This window comes from Quercus robur, chromosome 3 (assembly GCF_932294415.1).
Source record: "Quercus robur chromosome 3, dhQueRobu3.1, whole genome shotgun sequence".
NCBI classification, from domain to species: domain Eukaryota; kingdom Viridiplantae; phylum Streptophyta; class Magnoliopsida; order Fagales; family Fagaceae; genus Quercus; species Quercus robur.
Genome location: NC_065536.1, coordinates 50324045 through 50351440, shown reverse-complemented (window position 1 = coordinate 50351440; position 27396 = coordinate 50324045). Strand labels below are relative to the sequence as shown.

Here is a 27396-nt window from a genome sequence, read left to right as displayed (position 1 = left end):
TGTCGTCTTGAACCAGTTTATCTCTCGGTCAGCAGATAGGTGCAGACCCTTCTTCTTGTTGATGAATAAATGGAAGGAATTTAAGTGGACCGAAGAGTATGCTTTAGCCTTCCAGCAGCTTAAGGAATATCTCTCTCATCCACCTATCATGTCCAGTCCTGAGATGGATGAAGTTTTATTTGCTTATATTATTATGGCCCCTCATGCTGTAAGTTTGGTGTTAATACGAGTCGACAGTGGCGTACAACGGCCGGTCTACTATGTGAACAAGTCACTGCATGAAGCCGAGATTCGCTATCTACCATTGGAGAAAGCCATCACGGCGGTAGTGCATGGTACACAAAAACTTCTCCATTACTTCCAAGCACATACTGTTGTCATCCTGACTCAGCTTTCACTCAGGGCTGTACTTTAAAGTGCCGACTGCATGGGGAGGATTGCTAAATGGGGCATAGTTCTAGGGGCTTTTGACATTAAGTACATGCCTCGTACCTCTATTAAAGGCCAAGTCCTCGCGGACCTGGTGGTCGAGTTCGCTAAACCCCTGTTAGAAGAAATGGCAGCGACATAGAACATGGATGAAAAATCATTGGCACAATCTCCCTACAAAAGTCTTTATTATGGAAAGTGTGTAAATGGTGCAGCAAATCAAACAGGCTCCGAAGTGGGGCTAGTTCTAATTACACCTGAGAAGCTTATCATTAAGAAATCATTAAGATTGGGGTTCTCGGCCACAAATAATGAAGCTGAGTACGAAACTTTGTTGGAAGAAATGTCCATAGTCCAAAGGATGAGAGGAAAGGCAGTAAATATGTTCTCGGACTCAAGACTGGTCGTCGGCCAGATGAAGAGCGAACTAGAAGTAAGAGATGAGAGAATGCAAGGATACTTAAGTCAAGTTAGGCATTTACAATCAGGATTTGAATCCTTCAGCCTACTGCACGTCCCTAGAAGTGGAAACACACATGCTGATTCCTTAGCCACACTTGTAACCTCCTTGGCGCAGAGCCTACCTTGGGTTATCCTTATAGAAAACTTGTGCAAACCCATAGAGATAAAGAGAAGGGTGGTTCATGTTCACCAAATCAGAGTAAGGCCTAGTTGGATGGATTTCATAGTTCAATTTCTAAGAGAGGACATCTTGCCAGAGGATAAAACAGAAGCTAACAAAATACGGAGAAAGGTGCTTCCTTTCTAGCTATCCGAGGACCAAAAATTATACAAACGCTCTTTCTCTGGGTTGTATCTACTCTGCATTCACCCTGAGACATTAGAGCTACTTCTTGAGTAATCACATGAAGGGATCTATGGAAGCCACATAAGAGGTAGATCTCTATCTCACAGAGCCATCTCTCAAGGCTATTGGTGGCCAAATATGCAGAAAGAAGCGCAAGAATATGTGAGGAAGTGTGATCAATGCCAAAGATTTGCATCAACCGGGAGGAGTCCTTAATCCCTTATCCAGCCCTTGGCCTTCTGCTCAATAGGGCTTAGATATCGTTGGCCCTTTTCCCCAAGGCCGTAAAAAACAAGAGGTATTTGCTAGTCGGCACGGATTACTTTACTAAATGGGTTAAGGTTGAGCCCTTGGCGAATATCAGAGACATGGACGCTAAGAAATTTTTCTAGAAAAACATTGTCACCTGGTTCAGGGTCTTTCGCACACTTATCTCGGACAATGGCCTTTAGTTTGATGGCAAATCTTTTAGAGGATATTGCTGTGATTTGGGAATTACGAATAGATATTCTACACCAGCTTATCCCTAAGGGAATGGACAAGCTGAGGCTGTTAACAAGGTCATAATGAATGGACTCAAGAAGAGGTTGGACAATGCTAAGGGAAAATGGGTGGAAGAGCAGTCATATGTCCTGTGGATGTATTAAACCACACCTCACAGGTTGACCGGGGAAACTCCCTTTTCAATGACTTATGGAGCTAAGGTTGTAATTCCTTTAGAAACTGGTTTCCCAACACTAAAAACTAGCTCATTCAGCCCTAGTAGTAATAATGAGTTGCTAGAAAAGAGTTTAGACTTTATTGCAGAAAGAAGAGAAAGTGCAATAGTTCAATTGGCATACTACCAACACAAACTCAAGCAAGGCTATGATGCAAATGTAAAGCTGAGGCCATTAGTACCTGGTGACTTGTTATTGAAAAAATTTATGGGTACTACAAAGAATCCAGCATGGGGAAAGTTAGAGCTCAATTGGAAATGACCATATCGCATCACCTCAGTGGCTGGTATAGGAGCATATTTTCTAGAAGGCTTAGATGAGCATGTAATACCGCACCCTTGGAATGTAAACAACCTGAAAATGTATTAATATTAATGAAAGTTTCCTTTGTCAATATGTTCATTTGTCGTATAATGGCATTATACTTCCCATTATTCAATCTTTGTAAGTGTTAAATAGATCTTAAGTTATGTTAGGTCTCTCGGACCACATACTTGGGTAAAATTAACACTCAATAGCATCTTTATAAGTGTTAAACAGATCCTAAGTTATGTCAGGTCTCTCAGATCCCGTACTTGGGTAAAATTAACACTCAATGGCATCTTTATAAGTGTTAAACAGATCCTAAGTTATGTTAGGTCTCTCGGACCACATACAAGGGTAAAATTAACACTCAATGGCATCTTTATAAGTGTTAAACAGATCCTAAGTTATGTTAAGTTTCTCGGACCACATACTTGGGTAAAATTAACACTCAATGGCATCTTTATAGGTGTCAAACAGATCCTAAGTTATGTTAGGTCTCTTGGATCACATACTTGGGTGAAATTACCACTTGATAGTGAAACAGGTATAGGACTTCGCCCAAACTCCTCGGATTGTTACTTTTGAATAGGCTAAAAGTTCACATTTGTTTGTCTAAATATTAGGCAAAATGTAGGATATTTGCCCCTTCTACTTTTTACAAAGTAAATTACTTACCTATAAAAGACTCAATCTTCATTATAGAAGGATCAAGTCACAGTGCAAATATGTGGCAAATCTTTTTACTATTGATATTTAGTCAAATTATTTAAACTAATGACAAGTTGCTGTCATTAGCTGTTATTAAAGAAAGAGTTATAACAGTTCAAGTCTATTGGCAATAGTCATAATCTTAAAAGCACGTAAAATAAAAACACATAGAATTAGAAGAAAGGTCTTTTCATTAATGAAAGGAAAAGGCATTACAAGTGGTGGCAGAATGCCATTACAAAAGAAATATATACACATAGAAAGTTGTGAAAGAAAATCCTAAACTGAGGCCTTCGCCTATGAAAGGTCCTTCTTGGGACCAGTCTTATCGGATTGGGAATCCTTGGCCTAAGACTTGAGCTCTGCATCCTTGGCCTAGGCAACCACATCCTTGATTGTAAAGGCATCCTCAGAAGGCTTGGCCATCATCAGAGGCTAAGCCTTCTCACCCACTCCAGGAAGGAGAGCTTGGGTGGTAAGGAGTTGCTCAGGGAGGGATACAGCATCCGGAATTTCTCGAATATCCTCTGGAAAATAGATATTCTCGACCCTCCTCAACTCGGAGTTTGCAGGGACTCCTGCCCCGTCCATTACTACTCCCTAGGACTCAGTGCAGTAGTCCCTGCACACTACAGCCACCTCCTCTGACAAGCGAGTCTCCGTGTCTAGCACCCCATGTTCTTAGGATGCTTACATCGCAGCCTCAGCGGCTTCCCTGGCCACCCGAGCTGCCTCCTTTGTTTTTTGTAGCTCCGCCTTAAGATCCAAAATAGTTTGCTTTTCGGTGGCCAGATTTATCTCAGTTATATGCAATTTTTGGTGCTGATCTTCCATTTGCCTTTCCGTGGTTTTTAGGCCCGCCTCAGCGCTTAGGCGAGCCTTGTCCGCCTCCTTCAGTTTCTTAGACAACTAGGCGTGTTCTTCTTTAAGGGCCCCAAAGGCCTTCTCAACTTCAAAGCGAGAGTGGGCCTCAGCTTTAACCTCATCATAAGCGTTCCTGACCCACTCCTCGACCACATAGATTTGTTGAGTAAGCTGCATGATAATAGCAGAGTGATCAAATATATGCATATGAATGAATATGAATCCTGACGTTAAACTCAGAAGAGTATTGATTGACTTACCATGGCGAGATCCCTCTTCAATGACATGAAGAGGTCAGGTTGCCTTATACGCTTGAGGCCCTTCATGTCCCGAGGGAGAAGAAGGGGTTGTTCTAGGGCCTCGGCGAGGATGGTAGCGTACCCCTTTTGGGATCCCAGATCGTGGCATCCCAAGGAATGGGAGCACCCTCCACCTTTAGCCGAAAGGCCTAGAAGCGCTACCCTCGGCGTACTTCCGCTTCATCCCTGCTTTCCACTGATTTGGCCCTTTTGTCCTTTGGATCCTTGGCCTTCTTTTATTGCTTGGTCCCTTTTTAAGGCACCACCTCGCCTTCCTCCAAATCCTCAACTGGTCTTTTCTTCCTTAAGTTTGGAATGGGCTTCAGTCCGAGGTTAGTAGGGGGCTGAGGAGGAGGAGGAGGAAGAGGAAGACTAGGAAGAACTTGGGTCTTGGGAACTTCTTTTGAAGTTAACTCTTTGTTCCTGTTTGCCAACAGCCCCTTTAAGCCGGACCTTGGTTTCAAATCCATGCCTTCTTCTTCGAATTCTGAGTTAGTGTCGACCTGAGCGACAATTAGCTTCGAAGGACAAACTGTAGAGAATCTGTCGGACTCGTGTTCAGAATCCGAGAGCTCTACAAGCCTTTCTAGCATTCCTTCTTCCTCCTCCTTAAAGCGAAATTGATCAATCTCGACATCAAAAGTATGACGAGAAGAGGTTGACTCCTTTCTCAAAGCAGCTACCTAAGGAGGAGTGCGTTGAATGGGCAGCTCAACAGGTGGAAGGTCTCTCCTGGATAAGAACCCTAGCTTAGAGACATCAATGCATGCTAGCCTGGAGTCACCGACCCTTATTGCTTGGCTAACATCCTGGAATATGCAAGACAAAGGGTCATAGTCCAAGATTAGGTGGGCAGCCCGTAACTGTCCGTCTTCGCTAATGAATATCTCGGACCTCAGCTATTTGTTAAGACCCGGCACGTTGACGTGGCTAAGTCTCGGAACGACGTGATTTTTATCTGCAAAAAATCCGAGGAGGAAATTGTGGTTAGGAAAATAAGAACTACTATCCGAGAAGGTGAAATGTTAAGATAGTTATAAAAAAATATAGAGTATATAAGATGACTAATATCCTTGCTATGGGACCTAATCCTAAGGTACCCCACCTGGATCTCCTGCTCGAGTTGGGCAGTGAAGACCATCATTCCACTCCTCAGAGACAATAAGGTAGTCATCCTTCATGCCCTAGTTCGACTTAGGAAGGCACGATATCAATCTGACAACGTCAAAATGGGACTTGAGATAGTATCCTACATCGGCGAGCTTGTGGCACTCGTACATGTGAACCACATCATGACTCGTGAGCCCTAAGCCCATCTACTCGTTGAGAGCATCTACGCAGCCCAAGACTCTAAATAGGTTAGGGGCACACTAATAGGGAGTTAGTCTGTCATTAATCAGGTAATTCTTGGTTATCCTACCCATGGGAAGCGTCATTCCTCCCTCTATGAAAGCAATCATGGGAATAACAACTTCACCCACTTTTTTGTCCGTGAGTATTCGGTCTGTAGAAAAATATTCTAACACCACCCCTTGGAGGATATGGTACTTGGCCCTAAAACCCTCCATGCCAGCTGGAGAGTTAACTAGATATTTAAATCTACCCATTTGAACAAACTAAGAAGATGCGAAAGAAATTTTTTGGAGAAAGAAGGTGGAGGAGTTGGCCGAGGAGAATAAGAAAAATTTTAAGAGACAGAAACTTACAAAGGTAAGTGTGTTAATCTTGGTCCTTTAGAAATAATCTTTCGAAAATTTCTCACGGAAAGAGTTACGGAGGCTTAGGAATTTAGAGTGTTTTGTGAGTTGGAGCGTTGGGATTCTCTGGAGTACTTGAAGATTTGTGAAGTAAAGAAGAAAACGGGTTCCCTCAAGGCTTTATATAAAGGGAGGAAATGAGTGGGAATACTCCCGCTCAAAATTCTAGGAAAAATATCAACCATTGGATTGGCGCCTCGCCGTTGGATGTGAGGAACATAAAGCCACTGGAGCAATTAATGACGCCTCGTGGGCTACGAAGCATCAGTAGCAATTATGAGGCACGTAAAACTGCACTCCCCCACTTGTGAATCAAGGGATCAATTGGTCTTATCTCTTAAAAATCAAAACCCCACTTTTTCTCCTCCGATGAGAGAGAAAAATCGAAGTTTTGAGGGGCTATTGTAGGGGTAAGGGCCCAGAATCATACATTGGGCCTTGGGCTTTGTCTGAGGAGGAATAAATAGTTATCAGGAGTTCCAATTAAAAGTCTTATGAGTAAGGAACGAATGGAAGGTGGTCCAAGGACGAACTCCTTCTCGGATATGATAAAGGCAACTCAAGTATGTACTCCAGTAATTAGAGTGACCCTCCAAGAAGCTCCAACGATAGGGACTTGCCTCACGAACATATGAGAAGGAAGGAAACTCAAAAATATCTAAGGGAAAGTTATTACCACTACATTAAATGCACTGCAACTACTTTTCTGACAGCATTTATGTGGAGAAGACCTCTGAACAGTGCTGCCTTGGCTACCGTAACTCACAGAAAACCAGAGAAGGTGTCCGATGGGATAAGTACTCAAGAAAAGACCCAGATGATCAACAAGTATAGGATCAAGATGGTCCAAAAAGAGCTATATAATGTGAGAGACCCTCCATGAGAAATGGATTGAAAAAATAAAGAAAGAACACTGTAGGAATCTAAATTATCTCTATATCCAACTGTGATCAATCTATACAAGTGTGACCTCCTCGGACTGAAAGTCCATTAATCTCAGAACCTTTCATTTGTGTTTGATTGTCATTTAATTCAGTACTAGCCATTGTCCAATTCATTAGGCCTAGTTCTTTCACCCACTCTCTACAAGTCTATTGTATTAGGCTCATTGGGCCAAGATCCAATACATCTAGGAATCTAAATTATCTCTGTATCCAACTGTGATCAATCTATACAAGTGTGACCTCCTCAGACTGAAAGTCCATTAATCTCAGAACCTTTCGTTTGTGTTTGATTGTCATTTAATTCAGTACTAACCATTGTCCAATTCATTAGGCCTAGTTCTTTCACCCACTCTCTACAAGTCTATTGTATTAGGCTCATTGGGCCAAGATCCAATACATCTAGGGTTTGGGCTATAAATTGTGCTCTTACACCATTTAAAGAAATTTTTTTTATAAAAAAATGAAAAAGTAACTGGTTATTTTGACAATTGTTTTAATTTCCCATATAAAATGTTCTAAATGTTTATTAATGAACGCTAGAGCCCATTAACCAGACTATAATATACGCTACCATATATCACATTATGAAAGCTAGGTTGTCAAGCTTTTCTTCTACCTCTCAAGGACAATAATATATATGCACTTACATTCATTTTTAAATCAATTGATTAAAATGTTGTGTCAACTAGCTTTCTGCTTTTATAGTCAAAGTCTCCAAGACAAAAGTGAAGAGGACTTAATTTTCTAACCCTAATTTGGGTTTCTTTGACAAGTTGTCCACTAGTTGTAAAACATATAACACGCTATAGATTACGTATGAAGATACTGTAGTATAGGTTCAAATCCTTTAGTATCTTTTTTTTTTTAATTAAAAAACCATGCTATAACCGTAATGTTGAGAGATTAAACAATGGTAAAAGATAAAAAAGGACCTCAAGATTTATAGTTTCAGAAAAAAATGCATGCCATCGTTCATCATCCCTTTCAATTCTTTACAAGGTATGAAATATATATATAAATATATATATATATATATATATATATATGTTTGTATGTATTAATTGCTGTTTATGGACATTAATGGTGGGAGGTGTTCTAGGCACCCTATGGTTCAATCTCAGTTCACCCTGAAATTTTGGATTTTACACCATGATGTTTTTAGAGTTTGGATTTTACCCCCTAAATTTTAAAAATGTTTGGATTTTACTCCTTAAATTTTGAGTGCATTTGGAATTTTGGGGTGTAAAATTCAAACACCCCAAACATTAAGGGGTAATATCCAAAATTTGAAACTTTAGGGTGTAAATGAAAAATCCAAACACCCCCAAATTTTAGGGGTGTAATTTGCAATTTACTCTTCAATTATTTAGTGGACAAAATTTGGTTACAAATTTGGTTGTAGCCTAAAATTACAATTTTCTTTATATAAAAAAAAAAAATTAGCATCTCTATATATTTTGAAAATCTAACCGTTAGATTGTATGTTCTCTATACTCTTAACATGCTTGCCAAATTTTGTGTTAATTAGATTTTATTTACTACATGATCCATAAACTTATTTTTTATATAATTTTAGACTACCAAAACTTGCAATATGAACAATTGATTGATGACATAGTTATTTATTTTTAATATTTTGAAAGTTTTGCAAGCATGAAAAATATATATTAAAAAAAAAAAAGTAATCCAATGGTAGATTTGTCAAAATTCTTACCTAATAAAAAGATATTGAGTGAAGTTAAAATTTTAAACTACAACCAAATTTGTAGCCAAATTTTATCTTTATTTAGTGCTAATTGCAAAATAAATGGTCCAATCTTTGATGTAATAATAAGTAGCAATTCAGAGAAAGCATATACCATGCTTGCCTACCAACAGATTCTATTATCAATTCTAAAATAGATAAGTTTTTAAATCATAAAAATTCTTACCCCACATAGTAAATTTGCAACGTAAATAACACTTATCAAGTGTAACACGCATAGTTATTAAGATTTAGACATAATTTTTCTCTAAATTAGACTTTCAAATTTCCTTTATATTTTTTATGGACTTTGTTAACAGGTGCCGGCCAGCACCTGTTAATGATCCAGGTGTGATTCATTTATGATCTATCACAAATCTCACTGCATAAAAAATTGGTAAAGTTTTACTTTTCAACTGTAAAGTATCACAAAATGATTTGACTTTCTCCATATAAACTGACACACATTTAATACATATTCAATTTTTTCCACATCCCTAAAAAAACTTGAATAATTTATTTTAAATTTTATCACATTAACAGGTGCTGTACAGCACCCTTTATATATTTCAAGAATAATGAGTTCAAGGCTAGATTGTAAGATGCACCCTTAATGCTTGGGGTAATTTCGGTTTTACTCATTATGTCATTCCATCAATGCGCTGTGATGAGATTCTTGTTAAGTGCCAACTAAGATCAAAATGATGTTTGTTCATTCAAAAGTAAAAAAAATAACTACGTGTGTTGAACTCTATTAAAGTCATCTCATATTATTTGGTTTAAATTGTAACTTACACCCTTAAAGTTGGATAATTATGAAATTAGTCCCTAAATTTTCAAATTTGGGATCCATAAAACTTCATGGTTTTTAGTTGAGGTGGCACTTAACAGACGCTTTATCAAAGCGCATGGGTGGAAAGACTTAATTTCAAATGATATATATGTACGGATCCAATTATAAAATTTTGAGGTAAAAGTAAAATTACCCTAAATTTTAAGGGTGTATATTGAAATTTTGTCTAAATTGAACTTGAATTTTTCATGCTGTTTCCTTTCAACTAGATTTGTAAATAAAGATTTAAGTGGAAGCCCAAAAATAATATCATATTTTTGTGGTGTTCTATTTCTTTGTTTGTTTGTTTGTGTTTGTGTTTTTTTTTTTTTTTTAAAGAGTGACCTATGTTTGTGATTTAAATAGATATTAAATGGATGATAGTTAATGTTTCTTTCAATTTTAACAATTAAGTATATACTCTTTTTTTCTAAGATTGAAACTTTATACTTTATTAAGAAAAAGACAGTTATATCGGCTAAGATTACAATATTAATGCATGAAGAAACATCATTCGTCCACACAGAAAAACCCATAATTGTGTTTGTGTGATACGTTTAGCATGTCTAGTAAGGTTGTGAGCTACATAATTATTTTATTGTCATACATATGAAGAGTTGATGTTTTTGAAGGTTTTCGTAAAGATTTTTGCATCTCCAATCAGGTGGCTGGATGATGCAAAAGATTTTTCTTTATTTTGTAATGAGTTGATGATCACCTTTGAATCTCCCATTCTCCCTTAAGAAATACCTATGTAAGATCAATCTCTTGAGCGAAAATCATAGCTCTTACCGGAGAAATTATCCAATTAGATTTTCATTTTGTTGATAGTGATTTTGTGGTGGTTATATAATCTGTTTGGGCTAAATACTATTATTTTTATTGAATTAGTTAGTGCTAGATACGGAACCCTTCAATCTGCGATGTAATAGTGACTAGTGAGTAGCAATTTAGTGAAAGCATAGACTATGTGTGCCTACCAACGGATTCTACTATCAATTCTAAGTGTTTAAACTAAATAAATCATAAAAATTCGTACCCCGCCAAAGAAGCCAAAGATAATATACACACATTTATATATAACAAAAGTAAATTTGTAACGTGAATAACACTTATCAATTATAAGACACATGGTCCTTACTAAGATTTTGACAAATTTTCTCTTCAAACTAGACTTTCAAACTTCTTTATATATTTTTTTTTTATTACATGTGAATTTTGAAAAATCAACTATTAAATTGAATTTTATTATTATATCCTCCATTGTTTCAAATTTCAAGAAGATTAATGATCAGATATTTAAATTTTAAGTTTTTATAATCTTAATATTTATGGATAAAAAATTCATTTAAGGATCAAATAGTAATTAATATCCGATTTGAATAAAATCTAACATACATATTAAAAACATAATTAACAGTTAGATTTTAAAAATATATAGCTATGTTAATTTTTAGTGGGAATTTGAAGGAAGAGAGTGTTATGTTCACACAATTTTCACAACACTTTTACAACAAATAATAGGTAGTAAGTTGTTCTTAATTCTAGTTTAAACCTAACTATCACTGAAATTACTTTTTTTTGCCACCAATAACACCCATAACAACTAGTCACTTATGATTTTGTTTTGATAGACTAAAAGTGTTGTGAAATTGTTGTGTACATAAACATAAAATTTCTCTTGAAGGAATTCTCTCCAAATTAGTTTGAAGAAAAAAAAATTTCCTTAAGAATCTTTATAGATTTTTTTACATGTGATTTCACAATGTAATTTCTAAAATTTTATTTACCCATTATGAAATAATGGAGTTAAATTATATATATATATATATATGGATAAAGTTTAACTACAAAATTGGTTGTAACCTAAGACTATAACCTTACTCAATATCATTAACATTATTTTATATTTCAAAAATTTAATTGTTGGATTGCATGTTCTTTACACTCTTAATACACATATCAAATTTTGTGTCAATTAAATATTATTTACTATATAATCTATAAGATTATATTTTACGCATAATTTTAAATTACAAAAACTTGCAATTCAAACAATTTATTGATGATATAGCTATTGATTTTTAATTTTCTAGAAGTTTTGCAAGTATGAAGGAAATAAAAAGAAAATATAATGTAATAGTGGATTTTTCAAAATTCACTTCCAATAAAAAGATATTGAGTATGGTTATAACATTAAACTATAACTAATTTTATAATTAAATTTTATCATATATATATATATGTATGTGCGCGCGGGCGCATATGCATGCGCATGTATATATGTGAAAATGATAATAATCAAAATTTAGTTATGCCTAATAAATTGTAATATATTCATTCAAAAATTGATAAATAAAACTATATTCTTAGAATTTTAGATGACCAAGCTCCATAGACTTGCCTTTCTAAAAGGTCTAGTAAACAAAAGTTTTAAAATAGACTACTTGAATCAATACCAATGAATACGGCGATAATGGTTACATTTTATGGTAAACTATTAGTGCTTAGTCCATCCAAATCAACTACCAACTTGATTCTCAAAAAAAAAAAAAAAAAAAACTACCAACAAGTCCCATTAACCAATTTTAATCAATGGACTAATAGCTCCAGGAAAAAATAAAAACGTTTTTCTCGTTGGCCAATCCACGTCACTTCGTACTGAAAATTCCAATAAGAATAAATCAATTGAGGGTATTTGAAGCACACCATCATATCTCCATTCATCTCTTTCTCTTTCTCTTTCTTCTTCTTCTTCTTTTCTTTTCTTTTTTTTTTTTTTTTTTTTTTTTTTTTTTTTTTGCTGAATAAAGAGTTAAAATAGTCTACTTGAATCAATACCAATGAATACGGCGATAATGGTCACATTTTATAGTCAACTATTATTCTTCTTCTTCTTCTTCTTTTTTGCTGAATAAAGAGTTAAAATAGTCTACTTGAATCAATACCAATGAATACGGCGATAATGGTCACATTTTATAGTCAACTATTAGTGTTTAGTCCATTCAAATCAACTACTGACAAGTCTCATTAACCAATTTTACTCAATGGACTAATAATTTCAAAAAAAAAAAAAAAAAAAAAAAAACTTTTTCTCGAATTGGCCAATCCACTTTTTTTTTTTTTTTTTTTTTTGACAGAAACTGAGAAAAGCGGTAAATCCACTTTTGACTTCATACTGAAAATTCCAATAAGAATAAATCAATCATTAGGATATGTGAAGCGCAATTGCTTGTTATTTAAGTCGGTACCACAACATCTCCACCGTTAATAAGTTGGCACCACCATATCTCCACTCATCTTTGTATAAATTAATATTTTTTCATGAATAATAAGTTGAAGATTAGATTGTAATTTGCACTCTTAATATTTGGGGTAATATCAATTTTACTCATTTAAGTCATTTTGTCAATGTACCGTGATGCAGTGCTTGTTAAGTGCCAACTAAGCCCAAAATGATGTTTATTCATTCAAACTTCAAAATTGCACTGTTTCTCTATTAAAGTCATCCCTTATATTATTTTGCCTAAATTGCAATTTATGCTACTAAAGTTTGAGATAATTTTAATTTTGTCTCCTAAATTTTCAAAATGCAGATCCAAAACTACATGATTTTGAGTTAAGGTGGTGCTTAGTAGACACCTCATCATGATGCATGGATGGGAGGATCTAAATTATCAGATTTTAAAGGAAAAATTAAAATTACCATAAATTTTAAGGGTTTATTTTGAATTTTACACTCTTAAAACTTGGGGTAATTTCAACTAGATTTCCAAATAAAGATTTAAGTAATAGGCTAATAGCTCAACAATAATAGCATCTTTTTGTGGTGTTCCAGGTCTATGATTTAAATAAATATTAAATTAATGATTGTCAATGTTTCTTTAAATATTAACTATGAAGTATATACTAATAATTCACTCATTTCAAAATGTATTGGATAAGATTTTAATCATAATAATAGAGTTACTCCAATAACTCTAGACTAGAAGATTTTTTTTTTTTTTTTTTTTTTTTTTTTGAGAAAGTAGACTAGAAGATTTTAATCCTTATAACAACCTCCTTTCATATAATGTTATTCTTATGTATGCTTACTGTGGGGGTCAAAAAACAAACAACGTAGCTGAGTACAATGACTAAGTAACTGACATACACAATTTATTTATAAGAAATACAAGGTAGAATTTCCACAATGGGAGATCTAAACAACTGTTAAGAAGAAAGGAGGGATGACAAGATTATCCTTTGATATATAAACTGCTCTCCTGAGATACAAAGAGTTGCATAGAAAGCTAAAAAATTATTATCTCTCTTCAACTGGAGCAATATTTTCTCTCTTGTTCTTTCCTAGACGTTTCTCTTAATATCTCTCTACCTCTTCTCTATTGCACCCTCCTCCCCTTTTATAGACATTTTTCCTTCCCCTATCTCCCCCGGTGGCTTGCTTCTAGCTGGATTTTCAAGATACTTGTCACATTACTCCTCTGTTCTGCCCCCTTCCATCATGAAATAGGACTTTTGGCAGTGTCTGCACTGTTCAAGCTAATCTATATGCATTTAATGTGGAAAAGATTAAGTAAAGAACCTTTCATTAATGCCTTTGTGATTCTTATCTTTTCAGGGTGTTTCCCAAGGCAAATATGATGGTTGTGGGCTGGTGGCATCTCGGGGCAAAAAAGGGAATCGGTTGCCTATGGTCCCCTATGTATCCACCGAAGGGCAAACCATGCTTGTTACCTTGGGTAAGAGTTTCGGTAATAGTGGCTAACTCGGATCTCCATGGGACCTGTTTTGGGGAATTGCCTTTTATTCGTCTGGCATTCTTGCTCCTAAAAGGATTGTGTAGAATAATTTCTCCCACAAACCCACTACTAGTATTCATTCCTCCTCCATCTAGAACCAAAGGAAGTGATATCTCATTCAATTGTTCCATCTCTCTTTGATTAAGTGAGATTCATAGATGCGTATCTAACATCTGCAACGTTAAGAGAGGAATATTGGACGTAATAACTTCATATAATAATTCCTTATACCAGTTCTTTTTTCTTTTTTTTAATTATAAATTTTCTTATAAATAAAATAGCCTATACGTAATTTTTTGTTTAAATTTCTAATAACCTTTCTCATGTTGAACAAGATAAGTGATTCCAACTCATATATGTCTTATATTCAAGAATAATCAACTACTTTTCTTGTTAAACTTGGCTAACATCTAATGAATTTTAATTTTGAAAGGTTTTGTAAAACATATAATACAATATGCATTACGTATAAAGATAATGTGCTACATTCAAATCCTACAATACTCCATGCACCACAATGAATTCGTAGGTATAATCACATTATCTACAATATCCCCAAGTCAGGCTCGTTTTGCTAATAAAAACAAATATTCAGGAAAATCACGCACACAAAAATAAACGTGTAAATATATAAGCAAATTTACGTTAATCACACTCCAACGAACAAAGAGCCCAATAAAAATACAGAATAAAAAGCAAATAGTGGGTGCCAATTTGGAAGGACCAAGGTAATTGGATGTTTATCTTAAATTTTTGTTTTATTTATTGTGGTTTGCAAATAATTGGATTTCAATTCAGGGGCTGTCAATATATTATTTGGAATTGGAAGGAGTGATATAATCTAATCGTAGGAGCTATCAGTAGTATTGACTTGAATTTCTTTCCGTACACAGATGTGAAGGTGTTAATCTGTTTCCTACTATATGGTGTCAATTTACTGAATTGAAAAAGGTTTTTTTTTTTTTTTTTTAAAGAATTTTTTTCCCTACATATCAATTATTTTCAGATGTGTTTGTTCTCTATGTCTAAGGAGCTTGATTAAATTGAAGGTCTCAAGTCTAGATTTTATTCTCTATGTTTGTCTATGTCTATGGAGCTTGATTAAATCGGACAACTAACGCCCAAGATGGATGTATAAAAAATATAAAAGAAAAAGAATGATTATGTGGCCAATGACATGACGGATGAAGTGGCACAACATAAACATAACAACAATAAATGTTACACTTCTGCTTTTAGATATATATAGATATAAATATAGATTAGCATTTACTAGTTAAAAACTTGAAAATGTGTTGATTGATTCTAAATTCTAGAATGCCCTCTAGGTGAGCAAAAAACCACTCATTATTCATTTCTTAATGAGAATTAGTAAGAAAGAAAATTCCCTCTCAAACTCTAATACGTGGCATTCTAATGCCCATGGTTCCATGTCAACACCACATCTCATCTTGGTTTTCCTACTAAATCTAAAAATTAAAAAATAAAATAAAATAAAAAGAACTCTACATCATATTAAGGACTAATTATCAAAGAGAGCATAAAATAAGAAAATATAAATCATGTTGTAAACTTATGATAGCTAGGTGGAGTTGAATTGACTAGCTTATTTAAGTCTCACTAACAAACACTTCCAATAAATTGATGAAAATGTCATGTTTACTAGATTTTATACTAAAATCTGCTTGACAAAAGTTAAGAGGAAGTATTTCTAGCCCTAATTTCTTTTCTTTGACAAGTTGTTCACCCATCAATTCTCATCCCCCTAATTTCAAGAAAAACATTTCATCCATGATGATAACAACTAATTTTTCTTTAAGGGACGGCTCAAGTATAAAATTGGAGTTTAGTACTAAAGCTACAAATTTTTTAAATGCAGACTGATTGCTTCTGGCCATAAATAATCACGCTTTCTTTAGTCTCTTTATTCTCTCTAGGGCACGAAGGCGGTTGTCACTATCCTTCTCTTTAGTAGCAGTGACATCTTGTGCTTCTGCATCATTGTCGGCCTCATCTCTCTTACGAACCAAGCCTCCAAAAACAGCTGAAGGAACGTCTTTTTGGGCTATTTCAACCTTGTCATCATCATCTGAATCACTTTCTTCTGGTAGCTCAATGTCTTCATGATTTGCAGTAACTTTTATACCTCCTTCGGATTGTGATTCCACACCTGCACTGACAAAGCCAACTCTTCTGTTCTTATCTTTAGCAGCACCATTGTCAACCACAGGAACTAACTGCCTTTCGAGAGCAGCCATTTCATCTTCAGCAACCCCAGCCTGTTTCAATTTGTCTCTTGCATCATCAAGGTTCAATCTCTGATCCTTTTACATCAGATACTCCGGCAAGATATAGTGTCTGCAAAAACGATCAAAGTGAGAATTAAAAATGATGAGTGTTTTTGTGTGTAAATTGAACATGTCTCTTGCCTCCCATCCTCTCTCTGCCCTTTCAACTTCCTCTTTAAACTAATAAGAATGTTTCAGTAAAAAGAAAAGAGGACTCTGGATGAATTAATTAAACCAAAGAAATGATGAGCTAAATCAGAAGATCTATCCATTTCCTAACACAATGCAGTAACTACCCCATCGAAAAGCTATTCCTAAGTCTACTGACATTAGTTATAGATTGTTGCTAGGAATTTCATCCAATTTATGACTAGTGGTAAGTGTGCGTCTAGAGAAAAATTCATTTTGTGATATTGTTTGTGAATAGGAATATTAGTAAAACTAACACTATTTGAAGCCACTACTAGTGCAGGTAAAATGGGGTGGGGTGAAGGGAATTAACAATAATTGAATTACCTGGCTATAGCTTGCAGAAACACTTCTTTTAGTTCGAAGCATTTCTCTGAAAGTGTCTTCATTTCCATGTTGCACCTCAAACTCATGCCACTTATTCCAGAAATCCACATCAAATCGCGGATCTGCAAATTGAGACACAAATACATATATTGCACGAGCATGATCAATTTCTCCTAGACTCTTCTCAAGCTCAGCATACTTCAAGCACATGGTCTTCACATCTTTGTCTGGAAGACCGGATTCTATTGCTTGCTTATATATTTCCCTAGTTTTTGGGACACCAAAAATTTCTGCCGCTCGAGCAATATAAATTTCATACATGCACAATTTCTCATTGTTTGGAACAGCCTTTGTTGCTTGATCATAGACCTTCATAGCTTGCTTGGCCAGACCATAATCCTCCTCCAGTTTTGCATATTGAAGATACAAAGGCTTTACTGCATCAGCAGGCGCCTGATATTCAAGAGAAAAGAACATGATGAAGGTCAGAATCAAACAATGTTAATAACATTAATTGTGATAGACCACATTTTAGAACCATTCAAAATAATAATATAAACTAAATTCACTACTCAGTATATAATAGGCATAACATCAGTGATCCAGGAGGAATAATCCAAAAGTGGCAACAAGAAAGAATATATAATCCATATTTAAACAACTCCTCAAAACAGGTATTGTTATACATAAATCCAAGGTAAGATATTTTTTCACAACATCTAGTATTTTAATCTTTTTCTTGACTCTGAAAAAGAAAAAGCATTAAAAATGCACCTGTAAATTTTTGTTATAGATCCAAACCCCCTATGAGCTAGATTAACTCCCCTAACTCAAAACTAATATTGCATTTATTAAAAGCAAATCCTTCTAATAAATGGATGTGATGCAGTCTACATTACTTAAAAGAATCCCTATAAGCATTTCAAAATAACTTAAAGCCAATAAGATGTAATTATTTTGACGATCATAACTAACCCCTCTGCTCCCACATTTTTGCTCTTGATCCAACTTTATTCCTCCAGCCCATCATCATTATTTAGCAAATTGGTAATTGAATACAGACATGATCATAAACTCAGTTCAACACCCCACCATAAATATTTACCAGAATAAACCTAATCTGAACTCATAATAGGTGCATACCATTTCAACAGCATGCTCAAACAGCTCTCTTGCCTGTTCTAGTTTTGCCTTTCCATATCTCTTTACGAACTTTGAGAGGTATGTGACCCATTACATGTGGATACTTAAAAATCTTCACACCTCTTTCATATACCTTGAATGCATCTTCAAAGTATTTATGTTCCTCCACACATTAACAGCAAAATTTTGTTAATTGATTGAAACCACTAAAAGTAAAAACTAAAAACTAAAGGAACATAACAGCAGAACCATTGGTGGAAAGCCCATACCTCCAACAGAAATGCATAATTGAGAATAATTTGAGGCGTGGCTATTCTTAGATCCCATATCCACTCATACACTATCCTTGTGGACTCCAAGGTACCCAGGCTCTCTTCTAAGTCAACATAGAAGGTCCAGAGTTTCGAGGATCTGTAGAGCTTAATCTGCACTGGTTCATTCCCATTAGCAGCCACTGCAAATAAAAACAAACAAGCTCAAATATTAGTTAGGTTCCACAATACTCTGCGACTACAATCGTTTTCTTTTCTTTTCTTTTCTCTTGAAGTGCGAACTTTAAAGTGTTGGATGAAATCACCAATATAGAATGTAAGCATGGTTGTTAAAATTGGGATCATAAAATCGAAAATCCTTTCTCTTGATAGGTAAATAGTGGGGAAGAGAGGGCTTGAACTTCGAACCACAGACATGGGGCACAACAAAGAATGCCATTATGATTGGGCTATCACTTGGAACCCGAGGTAATGTGCAAAATAGCAATGCAAAAGGATTGTATATAGTTAGTTAGACAACATTTGAAATAATAAAGGAAAATAGCATCTCGAGTTTTAGAAACTCGATCTCAAGTTTTATCAAAAAAAATTTCACCTATAATGGCGTTTTTAAAGTCTTACAGTGACGTTTTAAATCCCTATAGCGGCGTTTTCCTGCAAAAATCTTTTTAAGTACAGGTTTAGGGGGTCCTATAGTGGCGTTTTTAAGCCCTATAGTGACGTTTTGTAGACCTATAGCGGCGTTTTTATTCAATTTGTGGAAATCGGGTCTTTAAAACTCGATTTTCAGCTTGATTTTTTCCCACCTTACCCTAAGCCACTTACAAATCGAGACTTAAAAACTCAAGTCTTATCTTGGAACTCGAGTTTTAGACACTTGAGATGCTAGTTTTCAATATTGTTTTGAAACTTGACAATTAACTAAATTTTTTAATATTTATTGTTATTTAGAAAAAAAATTCCTTGGAACCCCTACAAGCTAAAATCATTTATAAGATTCAAACCATCACAAAAATGGAATGTTTATAGGATCGTAAAATCAGGAGAATCAAGAGTCAACATGATTTTATGGACTAAAAACATGGACCCAAAATAACCACACCAATGTTAAATTGGTCCAAAAACTTAACTCTAAATGCCCAATAAACTTAAATAGACCCAAAGCAATAATATATAAGCCCAAAAACAATTCCCTGCTCTATCAATAACTACAAAACATGAAATATACAGTAACAAAAGGAACGAAACATTAGATGAGGAAGGATTAGAATCACCTTTTTGTTTGACCTCCACTGACGGCTCTGCTGTGGCTCGCCTCATCAACTCTAATGCTTCTTTGAAATTTTGATGCCTCAATTCCATCTCTGCCCACTCACACCAAACACTAGCCAGATTATCCACAGCCTTGTAGTTGACTTGAACTGCTTTATCGAATATAACTCTGGCATTGACAAGATCACTGTGCTTCTCATAAAGCCTAGCAAAGTTAACCCACAATGTATGAGGTTTCCCCACAGCTTTCATAGGATCAATTGTCCTCACTGCCTCAGTGTAAGTCAAAATCTGCTTCTTGGGATCACCCTCAAAAGGAAGAAAATGGATGTGACTAAAACAGACCTCCCATATTGGCACAAGTGACTGAACCATTTTCACTTCTGAACGGGTTTGTGAGAGGGATGAATAATTTTTAAACTGCTGGTTAAGAACGTCTGCAAAACCCAAAAGAACAATTCTCACATTAAACTATAAAGAGAATCTTAAAAAACTAATGTGATATAACTGCAAAAGTCAAACAAACCATCTATGGAAGCATCCCCCTCAAGTTCACAGACACTTCGACGTTTATTGCAATAAATATCCTGGCGTGAGGAAGCCTCAAACTCTCTAGGCAATTGCCATATCCAATCAGCTAGAATTGTCGACGATATCCAAATTGGTGAACTAAACGATGCATCACAACTTGGGTCTGCCTAATGGTAAATTCACACATCATTAATGATTATCACATAATTATGGCAGACAAACATTTACATTCATCCCAAAAGCATTTGGAGCAGAAAAGAGAGAAAAAGATAACCTGGAAATCAGTAGGCATGCAGGTCAACTTATCCATATGCTGTTTATGCAAACCAATATGATTAGATTTCCTTGGTGAGAAAATGTCTGGTATTGGATGACAGAACTTCATCTTTAATAAATGCATATGGCCCATCCCGTACAAGTTATAATCAATCTGACAATTAGAAAAGCTTAGATCTCATAAAATGTAAAACAATACAAAAATTGAATTAAAGTATGTCAACATTGCACAAGAATGAATATTAATTGTGAGTCAGAAAAATGCATCACAATGGGACCCACCTCATAAATGTCTTATGAGGAGCACAAAAATAGTGGTTCCCAAGAGTACACATGTTGCCAACCCACCGGCACCTCATTGCCAATTGCCTAGTGGGTGACTATGTTAGCATTCCTCAACATAAAATAATGATATTGTAAGTATCTTACAAACTAAGAATCATTTTGGAACCACAGTTTTCAATTTTAGACAGCCCCCAAAAACAAAATTAAATCAATGATTCAAACATAGGGAAGCATTTACCAGAAACTAGAGAATAAAGGGAATATGCGATTCATAGGGCTGTAAACTTCCATCAAGAACTGTACCACCCTGAAAAGAAAGTATTACTATTTTAAAAAGCAGGCATTCTAACACATCTGCAAAAAGAAAATAAAACGATGAATCTAAACAAAATTCACCTTTAATTAAAATTTAGAGGCCATAAAAAAGGTTTAAACAAACATAGGTGACAATGTCCATGCAATGTCTACAAACAATAAAATAAGTGATGCATTTGTATGCTGAACACTAAACAGATATATTGCTAGAGATCACCTGACTAAAAAATGTAAATGCTTGGGCGACAAAGGGGCTGTTTGGTACATCATTTTAAACACATGTTTTCAGTTTTTAAACAATATTACACGCATTTCCACATACTTTTTCACTCACACGTATTTCCAAAAAAAAATGAAAACTGTTATTTAAACACACATACCAAACGGGCCCAAAAACTTCTACAAACAATAATTCTCTTAATCTAACTTGCAAAAGTCACAGCAAATTCCAACCAATTGGTCACAACATTTGAAAGGAGGGCATTGATTAATGTACATCACTCTTAAAGAAATTATTTTTGAAAGTACTCCAAATCATGCACATTAACCATAAAGGATGGCATCCTATATGCTTTGATGAAAAATCATCTAAAACACAAACCTTAAATGTACAATTATAAATTATCACTTTGTTCATTTCCGTGATAATATTTTCTAGAAAATGAGTCATTTTCCAAAAAGTATTTTCTATAAAACAATCTCATTTTCTTATGTTTGGTAACAATCTAAAATGAGTTGAAAAACAATCTCCTAATTTATTTTATTTAGCTTGTTGTGAGATAGAGTTGTTTTCCAATTAGTTGAAGAGAATCTCTAAAAATAAGTCATACATTTTTGTTTAACAAAAATAGTTTTCCTTTTAATCATTTTTTTCTAATGCTACCAAATACTAGAAAACAAGGAAAACTATCTTTACACAAAGTTTTCCATTGAAACAAATAGAGCTTATAAGTAAAGGAATCTCAGTAAAGTACATAAGAAGAAAATACCATATAGAACTTATCAAAAAAAGAAATTGACAAGAAATAGCCAAGGCAAAGGAAAAAGGCTCAACTAAGTAAGCAAGCAAAGATAAAGTAGTTTTTTTTTAATTTAAAAAAAAAAAAAAAAAAAAAAAAAGTTACAAACCACAAAAGGATTCCAAAAAACAATTGAGCATCAGTCAAAGGTTCAAGAAGTGTACCAAAAGAAGTTTGGTAGCACGGGAGACATCATGCGGATAATAGCTATATCTTTGTCAAGGTGTTCAATAAACATACTCTTAGACTATTATATGAATATAAGAGAACTCTAAGAAAGATAGTATAATGTTTGGATACAGATGTATTTTCACAAAAAGCTCTTCAGATGAATGGTAACCATAAAATTTCCTTGCTCATACAAGGCTGCAACCATGTACATGCTGTCACTTTGAACCAGCATTACCTTTAAGCTGTAAGAGTTCAAACCAAAGCAAAAACATATGATGCCTGCAGGATCAGCAATGCAAAGGACAAATTGCAGAAACACCAATTAACAAACAACACAGAGGTTAGAACAAAACCTGTTGCAACCAAGCATACCTTCAAAGCTTTCTCAAGAGCAAGAGAAATAGCATGTGTATGCATCACCTATGCATATTAACAAGAAAAAGGATAAACTCAGAAATTTTAAATAGGAATCATATCTAAAGCATATATAGAGCAGAAAACTAGACAGCAAAAATCACAGTACATCTTAACATCAGGACAGACAAACTTAATTTCACATTAGGATGGAAGAAGATATCACATCCGAAATGAAATTAAGAGATAAATTAAAAAAAAAAATTATATATATATATAGCACAAATTCACAATATCAACTAAAAAAAAATTGACCCTAACTAACTAGGAGCGGCTACATAAATCCAATTTTTATTCCATTGGCTTAATTCAAAAAATATTATCTACCTTCCTCATGTGGTTGAAGCGATATATCTGCACAAGGCACATATAAATAGGGTAATACCTGCAAAAAATATGGATAATTTAGTCAAGAATAACAATGTACTAATAAAGAAAGAAAGGAAGAGTAATTTTCAAACACTTTTCATATGCTTAAAGTACTCTATACATGAATTATTGCTTTACATAGCATGTAGTATCTGTTATTTCAAACATTTTTTTTCTTGATAACATAGGGAACCTTTTTAAAGAAGAACCTTTGGGACTCACCTTTAGCACAATGTTGATTCACCACCAGAAAATAGAAAAGAAGATAATTTTTTAGAAATAAATTTTTCCAATGTGCAATTGAAAAGAGAGAAAAAAATGAAAGGTGGATTTGGAATATCCTTTTAAGTCCCACCAAATTTCACTTCAAAGTAGGCAGGACTTAAATTTTGATATTTAAGAAGAAAATGCGTGTCCTAATTTTCCCTCCATTTTCTCAACATAACCAAAAGCAGAAATATATAACTTCATAAACTTTGATATGCCTATTTAAACTACTGCATTCAAGGAAAATTGACGAATCCAAGCTTTTGATAACATTCAATAAGAAGCCAGAAAAACAGGAATGATCTTACCCCATGGACGTGCAAGCCAGTCTTCTGACCAGCCAGCGTAGAACCATATATTCTTATTACAGGAACCTCATTCACTTTGCCACCTTCAAGAATTCAAATACCACTTAACACGCAATGTACATTTCTATGAATACCATTTTCCTAGCTCTATGTTTGGTTCCCTGGAAAAATAAATAACTACATTTTAACTTGAACATTTTTTCACCACAGCAAAGTGTGCAAGAGTCTTCACGGATTCTCAAAGACTTTTTTTTAATAATAAAAATAATTAAGTAAAATTCTATTATACCTACAATCTGTGCAGTTATAAATATTTTAATATTACCCACCTGTTTCGAACTATTTAACAAGGACTTTTTAGGTAAATCAAAATTTGAAAAAACCAAATCTTACTCTCTTTACAATAGTAAGTGTTAAAGTTGTCAAGCGATTGGAAGAAAAAAAAAAAAAAAAGGAAAAAGCGGAAGCAAGAATTTAACGTAGTTTGGCCTCGCCCTTGACAACTACATCTTGTTTATTCAACTTAACGAAATGAAGAAGCCAATGTAAAGCTTATATACTAGAGAACCCAATTTTAAGTTAACCCTAGACTAAAATTTTTATGCTTGCTCTACAAGTAAATGCAGGGACAATAAATATAAACCTTTTTTTCCCATAACATCTCTAATAGTAAGTTTAAGAATAAATTCATTTTAAAAACAAAAAGGTGAAAAAATACAATTACACCCCTAGAATTAATTTTGTGATATATATATTATTCCGTTTAAGTTGTCATTTTAGGATGCGAAACACTGTTTTGGGTTTAAAATGAGCATTTGTGAAAAACGATACCAGAAGTTGCTGTCGCAAACAGCATCTTGAGCTTTAAAAACACGTTTTGCAATTGTAACAGTTAACAATGGACAGAGAAACTAAAATGATAGTTTTGTAAAAGCTGACAAAATTTCAACTTGGTAATTGTATTTTTGCCCCCAAAAAAAAGTAATTTCATAATATATATTTCGAAAATTGTGAAATGAGTTTCACTTTCTTTTCAATTGAGAATTCTATTTCTAAAATCAAACATTTAAAAAATATTACGAAAAACAAGGAAAAAAAAAAAGGAATTAAACGGCGTCGTTTGAGAGTGAAAGTAGAGAGTACCTTGGAAGGAACTGTAAGAGATATCAAGGCCATGGGTCGGCGGAGCCATGTAGTGATCGATGGAGACGATCCGAACACTTAAGACGTTTGAATCCGACTGCGAATCTGCCATTGATTGGCTTCGAATTTACGGGAATGCCATGAAATTTTGCTTCTGGGTATGGAATAGGAAGAAAGAGGGAAGGTTTTGAATTTTGGGAGTTTCGAGGGAAATTGAAAATTTATAAGTAACCTTGAAAGCTTCTGTGGCACACTATTGCAGATTTGTAATCCCAGAGAATGTCAACATAGCAATTTTCCCCCCAATTCTTTTGTTAAATTCTGGATAGTCCAGTTATCAAAAAAAAAAAAAATCCTGGATAGTCCACTGTTACTCTGTTAGAATATTTTGTTTAATAGTAAAACTAAATTACACTAACACCTTATGAGATTTTAGGAAATGTCAAAAGAATCCCCTTCTATATTTGAAAATGACATTTTAACCTTGTGTGATTATTATTCTTATTTGATTTCTCAAAAAAAAAAATTTTTAATTTCTTATTATATAATCAATCTGGTTAGAAAGGTTTTTTTTTTTTTTTTTTTTTTTTTTTTTTTTTTTTTTTTTAAGTAAAGATCATTCTACAGGAGAATTTAATATGAAAATACTATCTTTTTTCAAAAAAATGAAAAATACATATATTTAGATTATTCTAGAAGTTGTTATAAAGTTAGGGGCGGAGCTAAGAATTTTTGTTTGGAGGTCAAGTTATGGCACTAATATATATATCAAGACAACACCCCTTAGGGACGAAGGCAGGACTTGAAGTTAAGGGGGGCAACCTTGCTATTGGTTGCGTGTGGTAGCTCTAACTTCCGGCTCAGTTGCTTAACAACTAATTTTTTTTTTTTTTTTTGTGCATCCAAGTATGGACAAAATTATTTTGTTTAAAATTTTTTAAAGGGTCAGGTTGTTTGTTTTGAGTAAAATTGGTTGATTAAGTTTAATTGTTTTTATCTTTACTATTGGTCATTTTTGTTGTCGAATAATTTTTTTGGGCTTGTTTATTTTGCTTTAGATTCTAGATTTTGCATTTAAAATGAGAAAAAAGCTAGAATTACAAAAAAAAATTTATAAATTATTGATGTGGTGAGTGGTTATTAATAAGTAAAAATGTGATGTAAATGATGGCTCCAAATGCAAAGTAATAAAATTTTACTACCCCAAAAATTTGTAAAAAATGTTATAGAAAAGTATAAACACTTTTTTATTTGATAAGTTACATATATACACACACCCAACAAAAAAAAAATATATATATATATATATAGTATTTTCAATCAAAATTATGTTTGGTGGCAATCTTTCATAAAATAAAATTCATTTTTACCATTTTCATGGTAAAATTCTTAAAAAGTTTCATTTTCAATACAAATTATTAAATTTTATATTAGGTCATGTTATCGAGTGCCCTAAGGGCACTGGTTAAGAATCCATTTTAGGAAAATTTTGACATCACTTTTATGGGAAAAGAAAAAAGTTGTCAAAATATTAATTGTTTTTTTTTCCTTTTCCTATAAAACTTTCTTTAACTGGATTCTTAACCAGTGCCTTAAGAGCACTCGTTAGCATTTCCCTTTATATTAAAGTAAGTAATTAAATCTTTTAATTGAACGAATGAAATTTTCAAAAACATGAATGATCCAAAACTTGGAGGAATAAGTTAAGTTTCGAACATATTTACTATTATCTTACTCTAACTCATTATGTGACAACTAAAGAGACATTTCATGTGTATTTTTAGTAACAATTTTTTTTTTTTAATGAGTCAATAACTTGTTAATCACCACATAACAGGTTGAAAAAGATAGATTCAAACATGTTTGGTGCCAAATTTTATCAAATTTTTAACAAATATGAGAGCACATTTTACAATAAAAATAGAATTGGGAAAAATAAAGTTATATCTCTATAACTATTAGACCAATTTTTTTTTAAGAGCATTAAGGGGCGAACAAAATTTTAATATTGATCTTGCTTGTAATCCCGAGACATATAGTCTCGTTCTCCTTAAGTAAACAGTGCCTAAAAAACAACCTATCTCCCATGCACTTCTCTATACCCTAAACTATAGAGTAGTCTCCTTTTGCATCTTTGACCTAATCACCTGACTCTTGAATCTCCTCTCCTTAACGTTTCTTATGATACCCTCATTTCTTGCCTCCATGCTAACACCTTCCTCGTTTTTGGCTATTGTCCACATTAGCATTTTTCATCCATTACTTAATAGTAGGGACCATTTTGACAAAATGCTAAAGGTTAGGATCCAAATTCATAATTTACCCTAATTATTATTAATTTTGTGAGTTATGTTTACTGATCACGATTTGACATTCAATACATTCTTCTCTACTTTAGTCCATTTTGGTATAATTTGGTACATGTTGGTCCATTTCGATCTATTTGGTCCACTTTGATCTATTCAATCCAATTCGGCCTAATTTAGTCCATTTTGGTCCATTTGGTCTACTTCAGTCCAATTTAGTCAATATCAGCTCACTTTGGTTCATTTTGGTTCATTTCGATCAACTTTAGTCTATTTCAGCCAACTTTGG

At 34.0% G+C, this 27396-nt stretch overlaps 1 protein-coding gene and 1 pseudogene across 1 annotated transcript in view; both read right to left on the bottom strand.

Moving 5' to 3' along the window:
* Positions 1 to 20069, bottom strand: part of LOC126718228 (DNA polymerase zeta catalytic subunit) — a 44133-nt gene extending 24064 nt beyond the window's left edge. The window contains exon 1 of the mRNA XM_050420331.1: positions 20049 to 20069. The gene's annotated coding sequence lies outside the window, so the exon portion shown is untranslated. The remainder of the gene's footprint in view (positions 1 to 20048) is intronic.
* On the bottom strand, positions 15819 to 23740 carry LOC126718230 (uncharacterized; annotated as a pseudogene).
* Between the last annotated feature and the right edge of the window lie 3656 nt (positions 23741 to 27396).